Source organism: Miscanthus floridulus, chromosome 1 (assembly GCF_019320115.1).
Source record: "Miscanthus floridulus cultivar M001 chromosome 1, ASM1932011v1, whole genome shotgun sequence".
Taxonomy (NCBI): Eukaryota; Viridiplantae; Streptophyta; class Magnoliopsida; order Poales; family Poaceae; genus Miscanthus; species Miscanthus floridulus.
In genome coordinates, this window is record NC_089580.1 from 169,778,741 (window position 1) to 169,795,373 (window position 16,633).

A 16,633-nucleotide genomic window follows, 5' to 3' on the forward strand; every position below is an offset into this window, starting at 1 on the left:
GTCCAGCTCACTCGCTCGCGTCGTGTCCTGGCCCTGCACCGCTGCAATGCTGTCTGCTTCTGTCCAAGCCGTGCCAATGAAGTGTCTGCGCCTGCACGTTTGTTGTCGTTCAGTCACGTCGCGCACAGAGCCGAGCCGTGGCGCCGTCTGGCCATGCAATCCACCTACCGCGCCTGCCCATGCTACTTCTTGAGCACGCCGAGACTGAACCGATGCTGCCAAGCCACATTGCCGCAGTGCACCCGTCGGTTCCGCTCTTCCTTCCCTGCTCTTCACCTTGCTCAAGGTCGAAGCTCCGCCTCCCTCGTCCTTGTTCTGGAACTGCCATGTCGAGCAACCCGCCCAAGCCTCCATCGCCGGTTTCACTTTCTGCTCGTCCGCTGTTGCCCTGCTCCCGCGCGCGAGTCCCCACGCCCTTGCCATACCATAGTCGCCGGCGCCCCCTCCTCCTCGGTTCCTGCCCGCTGCCCCGCAGCACACCGTGCCGCGCTGGACCAGAGCCTGGGCGCTGCCCCTCCCGTGCCCCGCTGCCGCCTTGGCGCATCTCTAGCGTGCGGGCTCCCTTGGTTCCGCGTCGAAGCCGCAACACCTCACCATTCGTCCGCGCCGGGTCCACCGGTGCCGGAGGAGGGCCTGCGCTCGTCGAGCCAACGCGACCCACACTCCGCCCGGCCAATGCCGTCGTCGCGCCCCCAGCTCGCGCTGGTCTGCCGCCATGCAGCACGCGCTTGCCATGCTCTGCCCCGGCGTCACCGTCGTCGTGGCCACCACCGCCGGCGACACACCCCCTTCCTTCCCCGCGCACGCGCGACGCCGATGCCGCTGTGGAGCCGTCCTGCAGCGTCGTCCCGTGCCTCCTCTGCTCGACTCTATGAAGAAGATGATGTGAAGGGTATAAATCCAAGCAAATATTTTGTACAGAGTTGTTATTGCAAAATACGTGACTCGTTTAAATAGTGCCTATGGATCTCGCGTCGAATAGAGATTAACGCAGGGGCGTTTTTGCAAAATGGGCCACCACCGCGCCGCGTTAGGCCGTGTTCGCCCGCCTGGGCCGGCCTCGTGCCGCCTGGCAGGGCCACTGCCGGCGCCTGGGCTGCCCGCGCCTGCGCTGGGCCAGCATGCCGCGCGTCTCCGCCTGGGCCGTTAGCCGAGTTGGGCCTCTGCCTGCGCCGCTTGGGCCGGCCTGTTGCCACACTATGCGCTGGGCCGTGCGCCCCCGTGGGCCACGCCGCGCTGCTGGGCCAGTTAGTGGCCGCCGGCCCTTCCATTTGTGAAATGCTTTTCTAAAATCGATTTCTAGTTTAAATTGTAAAATCAATATAAAATAGTTTAGGGATCCAAAAATTATGAAACCAGTTTTGTTAGTCTTCTAAAATCGTGATCTACTTGTTAGTATAATTTGTTTACATAGTTGGATAATATTCTTAGAAGCTATGTAATTAATTTAAGGTGCGTAATTTTGTAAAACATAAACTTGTAGGAATTTACATGATAAATTGGTAATATTGTTGAATCTAAAATTTGTACAGTAGGCTCCTAGCAATATTAGGTACTCACTCTAGTTTTTCTAGCTCCAGTATAATTAGTTTGCTAAATAGATAATGATACCCTATTTCGAATAATGATTAAATCGATAGAATAGAATAAAGAAACAATGTTGGTTTATATAACTAAAATAATTGTTGGGAAATAACGTCTCATCCGACAACGTGTATATGTAGCCTAGGTACGGTCGTCGTTAAATCTAGCTCGTTAACTTGAGAGGCGTAAATGATATTTTACCGAGTCACAATTGTAGTCGATTAATTACGTTTTTGCATTACATCGCATTACATATCATATAGGTACGATGATGGATCAACGGATCAATTGAAGGATGATTGGAAATCCGAAGATGGTGTAATGGTATTCTCTCCAGCAGATGATGCAATGGGCTTCCTATTCAGTTGATGGTGGATGATCTGAAGATGCAGATACTAACTTTTTAATATATATCTTACCCAGGCAAGCCCCGGTGTATAACCCCTACTTTTTGCAGTTTAAATTATATTTGTGTATTAAGTTTTAAGGAGTTGAATGAAACTCACTTGCATATATATATATATTTATCCTATGAGTCTTACTAGTATGACAGGATCGTATAGAATGCTATGCTACAGGACTCCGATAGAAGTCGAGTGATTGCCTGTCACTCGCGAGAGATAGAAAATATATTACTGTATTATTATCACTTGAAAAATATAAATGGTGAAAAGGAAAATGGTGACCGGGCAGGGATATGGTTTGGGTATTGGTGGGTGTAAGAGGTTGTGTCGCCGTGGACGCGGGGCATGGCTTGGTTACACTATTTTCCCTGTCTGTGTCGATTAGGGACCGGTCGTTGCATAAGCCATCGAGGCAAGTCACAGACTTATTATCCCGAGCACATATTTGGGTATGGGCGCTTGGAAGACTTGTTGCTCTCTTATCGTGGATCTAGCTCTTTCTGGACCAACTGTTAGGGTTTTATTTTGGTGGAGGAGGTCCTTGCACCGCACTGAGTCCGGGACTCAGGGGTGGGGGCTTGGAGTCCCAGTTTGGACGGGGACCTAGACACCTGGGACAGGAGAGTGATGGGTTGGTCCTGCTTATGCCTTGGGTACAATCAGGGCGTGTGTTTTTGGGGTACTCAGCTGGGGGCATTGATTCACGAATCGCCGGGCAATCCGGTACGGCTTGTTTCGTGTCTAGCACCGTAGTAAGAACTGAAAGATGGAAGATGGAAGGAAAAGGAAATCTGATTGCTTACCACATGCTTGAAGGTATACATGTGCTTACATAGAATGGTTAGTTAATGAACTAATGCGGCTATTAATAAAAATCGAATATAAGGACACACGCTTAGTAATGCTTCTTGTAAATGCAATAAGCCCACAAGCCAGATAGCCTTGCATATCCTTGGAGTCTTTTCTTTCTTCCTATCGGGTAAGTCTTGCTGAGTATAATTGAGTACTCAGGGCTTTATTCCCTCTGTTACAGGTGGCAGGTGGATGCTAGAGCTGACTCTTGTGTGTGGATACCTCCTGGTGGACTCAGTGAGAATTCCTTTACGCTGCGATTATAGTTTTTATTTACAACTCTCACCAAATGCTTTTATAAATGAAAGTTTCATAATCTGTTGTCGTAGTTTATATATCAATACTTCATCATGTCATGTTAGATATTTATTTTCGCTGTAATTTGGATCACTTGTTATATTCCGCTGTTCAATTAAATTATTTATAACTCTGATAATATGTTCATATTTCGCTATTATAAATGATAAATACTATACTCTGATGTTACATGCAAAGTGATGTAAGAAATGGTTAAGAATGATGTAAGCTTTATTCTCTCATTTGTGATCCTGATGGCAAAAATGTGGATTTTCGGGTTCTCCCCTAAGGTGTGCCCGACGGGACCGTGTAATTTGACGTTCTCCTTCGAGTGCTTAGTGTCTAATGGAAGACGAGCACTCCTAGAAGGCATTAGATTAGGCAGTTCTGCCACAAGGCTGCTACAGCCCCTGGCCCATCACCTTCGAGCTCGCCGGAGGGAGGAGGGAAATAGGACCCAGAGCTTGCCGGAACCCTAGCCATCGCCGCGTCCCTCAGATCCATTGGAGGAGGACGACGATGAGCCGGGCTCAGATCCAGAGGAGGAGGGCTTAGATCCAGAGGAGGACCGACCTATCGTCGGAGCCGCCGCCGTCGTCCTCGTCTCCGGTGGGGTAGCAGGAGCCGGGTCGCTGGGAGCGCGGGGCCGCGAGAGGGGGGAGGGAGGGAGGGAGCGCGAGCGGGCGGGGCGGCAGCGAGCTGGGCGCGGCGTCCGTCTCGGCGACGCTAGCAGGCCCGAGAGAGCGGGCGGGCGGAGTGGCAGCGAGTGGACGCGGGGGAGCGGGGTGGGACACGGGATGGGATAAGGAGTGGGGGGTCACGAGGGCCACGTCCGGACGCAAGTTAGGGACAGACGTGCTCGTAGAATCATTATTGTTAACTAATTTATATTCCCTTGGATAATACTGGGATCCTATTATTGGCGCACATTATTTTTTCAAGTAGTATAAAAACTGATTAACATAAATACCAAGCTCTGGCAACTTTGGTGTTAGTAACAACAAGGCTTACATCTCTTAAGCAAAGCATTTATCACAAGCATCATCGAGTTTCGTGTGTCAAAAATCTCTATCAGAATTAGTTAATTTAATTTAATAATCATTGCAAAGAACTATAGAAAATTATAATACAAATGTAAGTATCCTACAATCTATGAGATTTTTTTCCCTATAAAAGTATAACATCACATATCGTAACCTCAACACATGTGCATGTGGCACGTGCTTGTCCACTAGGACTTCTAAAAGGCCGAGGAATCTGATTATGTTAATCTTGTTTAATCCGAAAATTCAAGAAAAAGTTTCTACTAGAGACTTCTAACTACACGTGAACAAAAACACAACGTCTTGATTTTGGCTTAACAATGATATTCGTCCAAGACCAAACTGGACAGAAAAGATTATTTTGGATGGGTATTATATCATTCTCCAACATGGTAATACGTTACTCTGGTGTCCTTGTCTTTCTATTACTAGTAAATAATACGAATTCGCATGGACACCTTACAAGGCAATCGTGAGTCGTGACCCGGAACCCTACTGTTGACTTCTGAAGGCTTCCTGATCGGTGATTTATAAGGTGACAAGATCTCTCCATCTATTCATGTACCCGATAATCCTTCAACCGTTATGCAAGGTCCAATGACCCGAGCTCAAATACGTCAACTCAATTTAGAGGTGAGCCTGTTCTTAAGCGATCTTTTTTCATACTTTTGAGAATAGACTACTACCTAATGATGTTATCTTGTTTATGAACATTAGAGAGGGTCATGAAGGACTTAGAGGGGTGGGGGGCGTTGATGATCAGCAAGGACGTTCAACAGAAATCGGAGGCCCGGTCCAATATGATTTCGAGCCTACCTCGACCTCCAGGACCAGTCTATCTTAAACTGGTCACTCAGGACGTATCCGGACTCTGTTTTCGACGATCCACATATAGTTGGAAAGCTAATTTGATAAAAAAAAGCCAATCCAAGTGGTCTCACGTCAAAAGGCCTTCAAAATCAACGGAAATCGTCGAAACAAGTCAGCGTTCAGAATCTGTCAGGATGCTGCGACACCGTCTTTTGGTCCGTTGGACCATGTATCGTGTTTGGGCCCATTAGGGGGCGTGTCCAGGGTAGGCGACGACCCTAAGACCATTATAATCATACGCCGCCGCCATCATTAGGTCTTGAGTTTTGCTTAGATTAATCTGTCAAGAACAGTTTCGCCGTTCATCAGTTTGTGAGACCCCACCTTCGTGAGATTAATCATTCATCTGTAATTTGGTTGCTTTCTTTCTTGTTCTTGCTTGTGTTCTTCGTTGCGTAGGCATGGATTAGTTTTCTTGGCGAGGTCAACCGGATCCGTGTCTCGGTTAATAACCAGAGGAGTTATGGCGCTAAGATTGTAGAGTTCGATCTTTCGATCTGAAGCCGGATCGTTGTGCCATTCTCCGCCACAATGATAGTTATCACTACCTGACGGAAGATCGGGATCCCCGTTCCCATTAAATGGTAATTAAAGCTAAGGTATACCGTCAGGTTCATATTTATCCCCTAGTTTGGAGTGTTTCGTATTCGTCCTATAGTCAAGTGCCATATTTTTTTTTCTATCCTACAACCTTCCGCGCCATAGCCTTTGCATATTTCAGTTTCAGAATCTGTCGTGTTGAGTTTGTGTTCTGGTCGAGGTCTTATTGCAGGTTAGGTCATGTTAGAGTCCAGTTCGTATGTTTTCTCCATCGTTTCCATCAAATCCTTGCAGTCATGACCAATTTTGCTCACATTGTTCCCGTTTTGTCCTCTAATTCGGAGTTAATTCTTAAAACTGGTCTAGTTTTCACATACGAACTCGAATTTTGACGTTCCATATATCAAAATCGATCAGAAAAAATTTTTGGATCCGTCCATCCCCCGCGTTGTTGGGGTTGGGAAATTTTAATTTGGTCAAAAACTGGTCACAAGATCCTCTTTTCGTGGTCACAAGCTTTTTGTCATTTTTAACACGTCTTCTGAAATTTCCACAGGCCACACCTTTCACTTGTTTAGGCTCATATTTTCTGTGGTTACTTCTTTTGTGCTCCTAAATGAAGAAAAAATATAAAAAAGAAAAAAGAAAAAGTTGAAATTTTCCAAAAAAAACAACAACCTAAAAAAATAGAAAAAAGAGAGAGGCAAAAGAGTAACAATATCTAGAGGAGCACATAGAGAAGGCCAAAGTGAGCTGTGTTAGCGTGTGCTGTCTTGTTCCTTGTTTGTGTTGCTCTTGCTATCCACCATACTTGTTTTTCACACACCTAGCATCTTGCTATCCACCATACTTGTTTGTCACACACCTGGTACTTGGAATATTTTAGACCAACAACGAGAATATGTACTTTGGACTATAATTCAGCATTACTTTCTGTTACTAACTTGTGTGCCAAATATACATATTATTCTTTGTGTGCCTTCCAAGCTCTGCAAACTCTTCAGATCAGTATAGAAAAAAGGGCCTTGCAATCTCGGTACCACTGCCTCACAGGTATCACGAACCAGCCGCCGGTTGTACCGCCCACTACTTGTGTTGGTAAGAACTTTGTAAGAGCTTGGTAAGACACTTCCACTTGCTATGAAAAAGTGACACCACTGTAACTGCAACCACGTAGTCATTTGGTAGGGATAACTTTCACCGTTTGTTCCTGTTTTGGTGTTTACAATGGCAGGAGATGATCAGACTGGAGATAACAATCCTAAGAGTTTCAACAAGTGCGTCAGCCAAGAGCAACTACAAGCTATTGTAGAGAATGCCCAAAAAAGGATGAATGAGGCCGTCAGGAAGGCCGTCACTAACGCACTCATTGAACTCAACATTGACAACAGCATGGAGAGATTGGATAAATGAATTTCCACGCTAACCGATAAGGTTACTGAGTTGGAAACCTTTGTGGCAGGCAATAACAACGTCTCCGGCAGCAACACCGATGGTCTCTTGCTAGAAGACACGGTGCATGATGTAACACCCTAGGTGTTTGGCTTCTACTAATTGCATTTCATTTCATAAACATGTGCATCATCTATCTCATCATGCCTTTGTTACTGAAACATGCATATGCAACATTTTTCAAATTGTGTATGTTTCATGCTTGAGTGTTGTGAATAGTAATGGTGTAACATGTGAATGCAACCTGAGTTTCTCATACCTTGAAACATGGCAACATGGTAGTAATATGACAAGTATAAAATAACCACAAGGTCATAAAACATGTGAAACGTGGAATTGAAACATATGAATGAATTGCTTGTTTTAATTGCTTGATCACATGCGATCTTTAGAAGTGGTATAACAATTTTGTAAAAGTGGTTGATTATGGTCTATTACACCTTGACTACACTTAGGTTACTTGTTGGAACATTGTTCATGTAGATCAAAATGACCAAAATGCCCTCAAGTGAAGGTTTGACTAGAATTGACCCTTGGTGTGTCACTGTTTGACTGATTTAAAAGACCAACTTAGAAACCTTGCATGGCTGTGCACTCTTTACCAAAGTTGTAGCTAATTTATCAAGGAACAAAAGTTGTTTTATGGCCAACTCATGAAAATGTGTGGAACATGGTCAAACATGGCCCACAAGTCAGATTTCCATGCTGGATTCACACTTAGAATTTTTCTAAGTCTTTTGGCGAATTTCAGTTTCAAGTGTCCCTGTTTGGAGGCTTGTATCTTCCAATCCAACCCGAATTAGTCCAAGCTCCAATTAACAAAGTTGTTGTATTCACTTGGATCTTTAATTTTGTTAATTACACCAGGAACCAGATCGTCACGGTTTAGGAGCAATTAACCATCAAACTCGCTCTGTCAGTCACCGTCGTTGAGCTCTGAATCGCGTTTTCAGAAAACGTTCAGTGAACATGGCCGACCGAGTTCAGAAAACATCTGACGCGTGTTGCCACCCGTCGCCGCTCACCTGAGTATGCAGGCCACACGCCGTGGACGCCTTGGCACGGCCAGCCGTGTCTTGAGCACCCCGCGCGCCTGCCCAACGCACTCACCCGCTCCAGTTCGCATTTCTCGCCTCCCACAGCGCCGAGCCAAAGCTGTCCGCCATTGCCGACCGCGCATCGCCGCCATCGTGCGCACTCGCCACCATGAAAATGGGTTGCCCAGTCCGTCAGTAGCCTCACCGTGGTCTCCTCTACTTTCTCCACCCCACCGCCGGTCCGATTGCGCCGTGGTAAGGGCAAAATCGTAGCTTCGTCCCACCGCCGCCATGGTTGTTCTCATTGGCGTTGTTGCTCCGCGCGGACAACCACCACCGTGACCCTCCCATCCCCTCCTCTGGCTCGCGCTAGGTCATAGGAACACCACCGAAGCTCCTAGAGTCAACCGTTAGGGCAGTAGCGCCGTAGCCTCGCTGGAGCCGGACATGCCACGGCCATGCTCCGCCATGCTCATCGTCAGCCCCTGTAGCCATGCCAATAGCTTCCATTTAGGGTACCACTAGATGCGCACAAGTGAGATGAACACAGTAGCACCGTTGGTCTCGCCGGAGAAGCCACCGACGGCGAGTCCCGCCGTCGTCTTCCTCCGTTCCCCTGTTTCTCTCGCTGACGCGTGGGTCCACCCTGTCAGCCGCTGACGCGCGCGGCGGGAGCAAGCTAGGCTGCGCCGCGTCTTAGGCCACGCCAGTGCGCTTCGTGGGCCGTCGTTTCTTCGGGCCGGCCCAACAGTGGCTGTGACTTGTTTCCTTATTTTGTTTTGTTTTATTATTTCATAGATTTGTATTGATATTCAAAAATATGTATTTCCTAGTATATAGATCCAAATGATGTGGTTCTAATTTTGTTGAGTTCCTAGTATTGTCTAGTATTTAATAAAAATATTATATGAGCACATGTTTTAGAAATTTTGGATGAATAAAATAGGACTTTGAAATGTGTTTTTAGATGCATGCAAACTTGTTTGAATTTTATCTTGAGTTTCTGTGGTCCAAAAATTATGAAATTTTGTGGGTAATCTGTTATTGCTTAGTAGAATCTCTGGTTAAAATTTCAGAGCTAGTGCATGTATAGTTTTTGAGTTATAGAATTTCTTTTTATCAATGTATGGATCTTGTGTGAATTTTCATAATTTTTCTATGGATCCAGTATAGGTAAAATTTGGTGAGTAAGGTTCTTATGCTAGAATTAGGCTAGGAAAAATGTGAAATCTGTTGCTTGACACTTTTCATTAAGGTTTCCTAATTATGCTAAAATTGGACATGCCACTTGTTATTTTGGGATACAGCAAGTTCTTCTTGCTCAATGGCTTTGAAATTTTTATGGTAGTCTATGTGAAGCATGAGATAGCTACTATAATTTTTGTAGATTTTTATGAATAGTTTTTCTATATATTGCTTTAATCACTTAATTAACTAAATAAATTTGAAAAAAGATATTAAATAATTTATTTAGAAGTTGGCACTATACTTTCTGATGTTTCTTAGGTATGAAAAACAAGTTGGTAAACTTGGCTTGGTCAAATTATGCTTTTGCATCATCATTAAATAATTAAGCTAGTAACCCTGTTATTTCTGGAACGGATTCTAGGTTTACTGGAAATGGATTTGGTTAACATAAGAATCGTGCTTTGCTGTTACAATTGAATTGTAGAGAATTTCATAAGCTTTCCAGAATGTCCTCATACAAGTCATTTGGAATTGTAGAACTTTGGTTGTGATTGAATTAAGGGACTACTTGTATGCATATGAAACTTTAAATGTTAAATTATGTATACCTTTACTATTTCTAAGTTGTGGTAATGTTCCTAGGTGTTAGGCCTTTAACCGAAGATGAGCATCTTTATCTTAGGTTATGCAAGTTAGGTAAGTTGATCTTGTTCTTTAAGTTAATATAGATACATGCTTAAAGTGATTTGAATAGGGCTAGTCTTACTCGGTAAACGAGTGTCCAGTGATGTTTTCGGTAAACACTTACTGTGATTCATTCATCATTGAGCATCATGTCATTCCTTATGCATCCATAATATTTATCTTATGCATCGATATGCAATAGGTGTACCGGAAGGAGTGACCCTGCTGGAATTCGAGGAACCGGGCGAGCAGCAGCAGCCGACACCGAAGAGTCAGGAGGAGCAGCCTTCAGGAGAAGTGCCAGACGAGGTCGCCATTGAGTGCCCGGACCACCGTCCTTGCAACTTTGTGAAAGGCAAGCCCCGGAGCATATTAAGCCTCCTAATTTCCGAACTACAGTTATAGTATTATTATTACATATATTGTTGCACTAAGTTTAGGTGTTGGATGCAAACACTTGCTGCATTGGTTATCCGATCCTTATCCAGATATTGTTACCCTGAATCCTATGTAGCTTAGGCTCGTGTAGTGCTTAGCCCTGCTTAAACACGGTAGAAGTCAGGTGATTTCCTATCACCTGCGAGATATAGGAAGATACATGTGGCACGGTTGGCTATATTTGCTATCGTGGAAAAGAACCAGTCTTAATTTGAAATGAAGACCGGACGGAGGCTTGCCGGTTTGCAGTGACTCCATCTGTGTCGCTTAAGGACTGATTCTTGGAGCCTTTCCTGTTCATGTTGAACGCATGCCTCTCTCTTAGTTGGCCGTGTCCGATGACCGACCGCGAAGCCGAGTAGCTCAACTCAGGACGGGAGTCGATAAGTATAAAGTACGCCTTAGAAGGGAGCCATAGGCGTGAGTCCAAGGGCAGGTGATTTAAAAGTCCTGATCATCCTGGCAGAAGGGTAATCCCTGAGAGCGCTGGCGCTGATCGAACCCGCGAATTTGGTTCCTGAGTTGTACCAAAGGTAACCCACGGCTACCCTTGCTAAGTATGCTAGGGTGAGAGTTAGGAATACCCCCTCAGCTGAGTTGTAATTCGATTCGAGTTGCCATCTCTCCCGGTTAGTGAGAACTTGACGAGCTTATCTCCAATGTAGATACACTAAATAACATAATGGTTCAGAAATAATGATATGATGATGACAGCCTTATTATATCTGCTATGGTTAATATTGTTTGCTCCTAATAAGTGAGTGCTCTAGTACAGGTGCTAATCTAGTGGACAGGTAAATAATGATAAGCTTGATGCTAAGTTTAAATTGGTTACTATAATCATAAGCTCTTTTATGCAACTATGTCAAGCTAGCCCACCTGAAAAGCCTTGCATGATCCTTGGTGTCTTTATTTCTGGTTTTGACGGGTAAGTCTAGCTGAGTACCTTCTCGTACTCAGAGTTTATCTCCCACCTATTGCAGATGACCAGTTCTACTTTGGTTGCTGCAAGTACTACCTTCTCCCAGCTGGGGATGAAGACTAGACCATTGGGCGTGGTCTCTACTAGCTCTCGTACCTGATAATGCTTTTGTAGGACATGACTCAGACTTGGCAATGTATTTGAAAACCATGATGTTTTGTACTAAACTATGTTGCTTCCGCACACTTAAACTTGGTTTGTAATATTCTACTTAAACTCTGATGGATGTATCCGAATGCTCATTATGAAATGTTGTAACAGGATGATGTGTTGTGTTGAATCACTACGATCTTGGTTTGTATGTCGAGAGTTGGTTGAAATCCTTCGTGATTTCCAGACTACAGGGATTATGGGAGCTTAAGTACAGGAATTTGATCGCTTCGGTGATTGTTTTTGTACTTACGTTCTTATGATTTGGTCGGTTCTGTTACAGCTGGCATCAGAGCAAGATTCGACGCTAAACATGTCATTTGTGTATTTAAAACAAAAGTATTTGTGAAAATCCTAAATTAAACACTAAGTATTGCCAGTGGTCATATCCCTTATGCCCAAATAAGGACTCTTAGGTGGCTTATTAAAGTACTAACTTGGGGGTTCCTGCTTGTTTCTGTTTCGTCGTCCATACGACGTGCTATTGTATGGATGTCATCCGCTTGGGTGGTAATGTATGGATTAAAATACCTCTACGCTCTGGTAAGTGGGAGTTGTGAGAGCATGACCGTCCAACCATCGGTCTAGGGGAGAGTAGTTGTGGCTGCTCGCATACTTACATGTTCAATCATGTATCTATGAGAGTACTTAAATGTGGGTATCTCTGATGGGTAGCCGTGATACTAGAGTATATGCATCAGGGGATGCGTGTATGAAAGTATTTAGTTTACTGTTTGTTTTCTATGCTTTTTTGGGAAATTATTAGGCTAAATGAAATTTTCTACAGGTACACTAACAACGTATCGTTGTAGATCGCCTAGCTACCATATACGAGAGAACATATGTATGTCACCGTATATTCCGCTAGCCTTTAAATTTTTCTAGGTTTGTGAGGACGTACGGATCGAGCATGCATCATGTTCAAGCATACATGGCATTTCTTGCATTACTCCCTCCTTTAAAATATGTTTGTCCCGACTAATTAAATTTCGTATCCCTTAAATGATTCTCCCCTTACGTTGCAACTGTTTGCTACAGATGGCGCGCACGAAACTCACTGCTCGCAAGTCTACTGGAGGCAGGGCGCCTCATCACCGTTTAGCTCCTCGTGAGCCCCGTCCTGAGCCTACTGAGGCGGAAAGGCTGAGGGCAGAGCTAGGCCCGGGTGACTGCTGAGAGGAATGCGGCTCAAGCACCGTTTGGAGCAAGTAACACAGGAAAGAGACCAAGAGACCCTTGAGGTTCAGAGGTTGACAGTTGCTCACCGCAACTGTGAACGCATGTTGATTCACGTGATGAACCAACAGAATGAAGCCTAGCATGAAGAGAATGTGTTGAGGGCACGACAGATGGAGCTAGAGCAGCAGTTGGCAGTTGCTGAGGAGTACAATGACAATCTCCATGAGGAGGTTCACCTGTTACACAATCAACTTCACCCTCTCCTGCCCCCTGATGTTGAGAATGACAATGAGGATGAGATGGGTTCTGGTGTCATCATGGCTGAAGGTGATGATGACATGGAGGTCAATGGACCCAGAGGACGTCCCACCTGATGAGGAGGAAGATGAGGAGTTAGAGCCTGCTAGTGATGAAGATGGAGGAGAGATCTTCGACACTGACTCCGAGGATGATGCGTAGTTTAGCTTACTACTTAGCTAATGCGCTAGAGCTAGTCTTTTGTTGATCCTCATGCATGAACGAGTAGCTTTGTCTCAAGTTAAATCATTGGGATGTAATATCGAACCCTATGTTACCCTTGATGTAAGTTGGAACCACTATGGCTGGGATGTAACCTATCAAACGTATTATGCTCCACGTATGTGAGCTTTTGATGAAATTCGTCTTTGCGGTCTATGGATCTCGATTGTTGGATAAATTCATCGCATTTATGTGTCAATTGACGCGCTTGATGAGTTGTGTGGTTGTGATGAATGATTGTGCCTCTATTGATTATATAAATGCATTCTCTCCGATGGAATCAGTTTGGCATAATTATACAATTCATCTACAAAAGTTTCCACATCGTCAGTGCTCATTGGCTATACCTTTTGCAGATGGCTTATAACCTTCATCGCGGTCGTAGCATGGGAGATGAGGAACAACCACCTCCTCCACCGCCCACACCAGCTGAGCTAATGCAGACTGGTCGTGGAAAGTCAGCGCATGCTAGCTGAGGCTATGCGCCAGATGGCTAACCGTGAGGATCGGCATGTCCGCCAGGGACCCGAGCCGAACCAGTACAGCAGCTTTAAGGACTTCATGGACACAAAGCCTCCTATCTTTCGTGAGGCAGAAGAACCCTTACAAGCGGATGAATGGTTGAGCACTGATAGAGCAAAGGTTTGGATTGCTCCGTTTGACTGAAGGCATGAAGGCTTCGTATGCAGGACACCAGCTCCAAGGCCCTACAGGCATCTGGTGGACCCATCACAGGACCACCTTCCCTGCTAACGTTGAGATCATTTGGAACCAGTTCCAGGCAGCCTTCAGGGGACACTTTATCCCTCCTGGTCTCATGGCCATTAAGCATACCGAGTTTATGAAGCTAACTCAAGGCAACAAGAGTCTTAATGAATACCTCCAGGCATTCAACAACCTGGCGAGGTATGCTCCCGAGTTCGTCGATACTGACGCCAAGAGAATAGCTAGCTTCAAGAGGGGACTTTCCCCTAAACTGATGAAGTCTATGGGTAACTGCAAGTGTGTCACCTTCAATGAGTTTATCAGTGACACCCTAACCCAGGAGAACAATGACAAGATTTATGCTGCTTCCAAGAACCGTAAAGAGAAACTTTGAAGCTGGTGCTTCTCAGTCTAAGGCTCCAATGGTATCCAAGACCCAGTACCGTCCACCCAATGCTAATGTCCGGTACCGCCCACCTCAGAAAAAGAATCAAGCTAAAACTGGTTTCCGCAAGGGGTACACAATTTCCTTGCCAAAGAATACCTCTGGGCAGGGCAGCTCCAATGCCCCACCAGCTAACAGGCCATGCTAGGAACTGTAACCAGCCTGGTCATTGGGCAAATAAGTGTCCCTATCCTCCCAAGAATGCTCAAGGAAACGTCCGTCAGGGGCATGTTCACTACACTACAGTGGAGGAAATTCCTGCTGGTGAAGTGGTCACCGCTGGTAAGTTCCTTGTTAATGATCACCCTACAGTTGTGCTCTTTGATTCGGGTGCTTCGCACTCCTTTATGAGTTCTACTTTTGCATCTGAGCATAATATGAATGTGATTACAATTGTCAAGGGTGGTTATTGTATTAGTGCTGCTGGAAATAATATCCTGACTAACCAAGTAGTTAAAGATGTAAAGCTTGAGATTGGGGATCGAGAGTTCCTATACGGATCTTGTAGTTCTACCGGGGGTAGGAATTGATATAATCCTAGGAATGAAGTGGATGAGCGGGAATGGAGTGTTGATCGATACCTCAACCCGTGTGGTAATGTTGAGGGATCCTGTGGATAAGAAAGGTTTTCTAGTGCAGTTACCTCGTGATATCTCTATCCACAATACAGCCAATGCTACCCTAGCCAAAGCCATTAAGGATCTACCGGTTGTCTGTGAGTTTCCAGATGTCTTCCTGATGACTTGCCTAGGATTACCTCCGGACCGTGATGTAGAATTCAAGATAGAACTCATTCCGGGTATGGCTCCTATTTCTCGAAGGCCCTATAGAATGCCGCCCAATGAGTTGGCTGAGCTGAAGAGTCAGTTGAATGAGCTATTGAAGAAAGGTTTGATTCCGGCCTAGTTCTTCTCCTTGGGGTTGTCCAGCTATATTTGTGAAGAAGAAGGACGAGTCTCTACGCATGTGCGTGGATTATCGCCCCCTTAATGCTGTTACTATCAAGAACAAATACCCTCTTCCTCGCATCGATATTCTGTTTGATCAGCTCTCCAAAGCTAAGGTATTCTCCAAGATCGATTTGAGGTCTGGCTACCATCAGATCAAAATTCGTCCTGAAGATATACCAAAGACAGCTTTCTCTACTCATTATGGCTTGTTCGAATACCTCGTCATGTCCTTTGGGTTGACCAATGCTCCGGCACACTTTATGTACCTGATGAATTCTGTATTCATGCCAGAATTGGACAAAGTTTGTCGTCGTAGTTCATTGATGATATCCTTGTATATTCTCAGAATGTAGAAGAGCATGCTGAACATCTGAGAATTGTTTTAACTCGGTTGCGTGACAACCAGCTTTATGCTAAGTTCAGCAAGTGCGAATTCTGGTTGAACAAGATACCTTTTCTAGGTCATGTGTTATCTGGTGATGGAATTTCGGTTGACCCTACTAAGGTGCAAGAAGTCCTTGAGTGGAAGGCACCTACTACGGTCACTAGAAGTCCGAAGTTTCCTAGGTTTGGCTGGCTATTATCGTCAGCTTTATCCCGGATTTCTCAAAAATCGCCAAGCCCATGACTCGACTACTGCAAAAGGATGAGAAGTTTGTGTGGACTTCCGAAGTGTGAAGAGGCTTTCCACACTTTGCGGACCTTACTAACCTCTGCTCCTGTATTAGCACAACCTGACATCGAGAAGCCTTTTGATGTCTACTGTGACGCATGTGGCACCGGTTTGGGGTGTGTTCTTATGCAGGAGGGCCGAGTAATTGCTTATGCTTCACGCCAGCTTCGAAAGCATGAAGTCAACTATCCTACCCATGACTTAGAGCTAGCTGCGGTTGTTCATGCCCTGAAGATTTGGAGACATTACTTGCTGGGTAATGTGTGCAACATCTATACTGACCATAAAAGCCTCAAGTACATCTTTACTCAACCCGAGTTGAACATGCGTCAACGGCGATGGTTAGAATTGATCAAAGACTACAACCTTCAAGTGCACTACCATCCTGGTAAGGCAAATGTGGTTGCTGATGCCTTAAGCAGAAAGGCCCATTGCAATTCCTTGGTTAGTGAAGACTTTCATCTGGCACACCTCCTTCATCCTGTAGTAGCTCCACAACATCACTGTGGATTGCTCTCTTAGAAGTCGAATTATCGAACTCCAGAAGACTGATGTGGGTGTGTTTCACATCAAGCGGAAGATGAAAGAGAAAGAGACCAAGCACTTTAAGGTCGATGACAAGGGAATTCTCTGGTTTAATG